This window comes from Myotis brandtii, unplaced genomic scaffold (assembly GCF_000412655.1).
Source record: "Myotis brandtii unplaced genomic scaffold, ASM41265v1 scaffold1087, whole genome shotgun sequence".
Lineage (NCBI taxonomy): Eukaryota > Metazoa > Chordata > Mammalia > Chiroptera > Vespertilionidae > Myotis > Myotis brandtii.
Genome location: NW_005353698.1, coordinates 1,497,844 through 1,500,732, shown reverse-complemented (window position 1 = coordinate 1,500,732; position 2,889 = coordinate 1,497,844).

Below are 2,889 nucleotides of genomic sequence, written 5' to 3'. Positions count from 1 at the left end.
ACCTTTGATCTTGATGGAAGCTAAACATCTCTGTTGTGCAGCCAACACCCGATCCTTGGGCTTCTGTTCCCCCTTACCTAAAAAAAGATCAGGAGAGAGAGCACACACAGTGTGCAAAGCTCAACAACGATTTCGAACAGGAACCAAGAACATGCTCTCCAGTGGGAGCCTTGGAGACACCACCAAAGGATGTGAAGCTTTGAGCTGACTTCGGCCCACAAGCCCCCACGCAGGTGGGAGAGACACGGACCTGAGTAACCACACGTGGGCAGAGCCCTCTCTGGGGCACCTCTGGGAGGTGAGACTTCCTGAGACCAGCTTCTCATCATGGAGCTCAACTGCTTCAGTTTTTACATAGAAGAAATCTGGGAGCCCCAACGATCATGAATCTTTCCATCTATAATTTTCAATACTTGTGACTTTGGGGGAGGGGCGGGAGGAGGAAGTTTTTCATTTATCTGTAGACCAATTTCTACTTCATTAGTTTATCAAGTCAACTCAACCAATTAGATTTCCAAATTCAGAAAATAAATATTTCTGTCTTAAGTCAGACAGAGTAAAGAAGTAAGACATTATATAATGCTTAAATATGAGAGAAGTAGATTCTAATAGGACAAAAGAGAGGAAAAATTTTTTTTGCATTCTGCTTTTTTATTTTTGTAGCCACCAGCCCATTTGTGTATCTTTTTATGTCCTTTAGATACTCCGTTTTCAAAATGAGTATAAACTAGAGATTTATGCATTTACAAGATGAGAGCCCCATTCTAGGAAAATCCAAATTAATATCAAAAAATGAGTGACAAAATATACCTTTGACATGGTTTTCTTTTTTGTAAGAGGATTCCCAAGTAGGTTCCTTTACATCAGAATTATGCAGACCAAAGCTTTTACAAGCAGCTGTTGAGTGGTGGAAAGAATCAAAGATCTCAATTAATGTTACAGCTAAACTATTTAGTAGCTGTATGACCTTGAGCACTTAAGTCAGTTAACCTTTTTGAGCTTCTGTTTTCTCTTCTGTAAAACCAAGATAATAACACCTACTTTACAGATTTGTTAGGATCAAATGAGATCATCTGCATAGAAAAGCTTGGTTAACATAACCCATGAATTTGTGATTTCAGTGAACATTCATGGAGCATCTACCATGTGCGAGGCATTGTTAAGTACTGATATTATGATCCGCACAGCATGTGCTGCTTTCACTTGCAATTTTTGTCTCATAGAGACTTCCAATTTGTTTTGAAACATCAGTGCATTGTGAAAAACAATTACACACATTCATTTACTTCTTCATCTATAATAATAAAAGCATAATATGCTAATTAGACCGGACAGCCTAATGACCTTCCAGACGTCATTCCAGACATCCTTCCAGATGAAGCTGCTGCATCAGGGCCAGAGGTGGTTAGAGGTGATCAGGCAGGCAGGTGAGCAGTTAGGGGCAATCAGGTAGGCAGGCAGAGTGGTTAGGGGCAATCAGGCAGGCAGGCAGAGTGATTAGGGGTGATCAGGCTGGCAGGAAGGAAGGTGAGCGGTTAGGAGCAAGCAGTCCCGGATTGCGAGAGGGTGCAGGCGGGGCTGAGGGACCCCCTCACCTCCCCTACATGAATTTCGTGCACCGGGCCTCTAATATATTTAATATGCACCATGAATTTTGAACAAAGGCTCTACTTCTAGAAGATTTGCCATCCTTATTGTCTAATGTGAAGCAAAGGAACATGCATGAACCTCAGCCTTTCCCAAACAAAGAATAGAAAAAATGTCTCTTGGTATGTGGGTGCAGATACTACTGAGGGGCTTAGCACTGTGGCTCCTATTCTAAGTTCTTCTGCAGTCCATACCCTGAGCCCTTGAATTGGGCATCATGGCCGGGTGTCCTTGGTGGGGCTGGTTACTCTCTTCCAGAGGTGCACCCTATTGGTGCAAGTTCTGCCAGAGTCTGCTCTGATGCGAAGTGCTTTGCACGACCTCCTTGTATCCATCCCCAACTGCCAGAGAGCCTCCTGCCACTTGCACTCTTCTCCTCTCTCAGAACCTGTGTGAAGCAAGCACTGTGTCAGTCTACCATTAGTAATCTTATCTTACCATGCCTCTTCTATTTCGTGGGATTCAATACCCCACATAACATTTCTTAAGAAGCTGTGTAAATTATCTCTGCAAACATCTGCTTGTACAACCACAAGGATGCTAGCTTTACACAACTTGAAGGGGTTCCAGATACATTGCAGTCTACGTCAGTAGCATCTTCTGGAATTGTTCAGTGTCCAGATATAGTTGTTAGCCCTGACAGGAAAACAAGCTCTGGAATATTTCCTAACATTCAATCTGAGGCTTGATCACATGTGCAATCTGCACTGTCTTTTATGCCCTCCAAATTGTTTTGCCACTTTAGTCCAGCTTTCTATTCAGCATTGAAAAGTGTTCTAAGTACAGGCATTCTCAATGCCTTGAAATCTATGTTCTCCATTCTATCAAGTTGTCATTGCCTTGGTTCAGGTCTCTATCATCTTTCCCTTGAGTCACTGTAACCACCTCCTCTTCTGTCTTCCTGCTTACAGTCCCACCTCTCACCACCTTCCCTTTTCTAGGGTTGATAGGGTGACCCCTCTAAATCACAAATATGGTCATGTCATTACCCTGCTTGCAGTCCTTTAATAACTTCATTGCCTTCAGGATAAAATCCAGACTCAATTAGCATGGGTGTAAGGCCCTTCATGATTCTGGTCCCTGATCACATCTACTCCTTCTGACACACCTGTTCAAGGCAAGTCAAGGCCTTTGCATTTGAGATTCGCTCTGCCTAGAATGCCTTCTAATCCTCTTTCCCTTCTCCTGACCAAGCCGAGCTCAGATGTTACCTACCCTGGGAGCAATTTGAAGGCAAATACG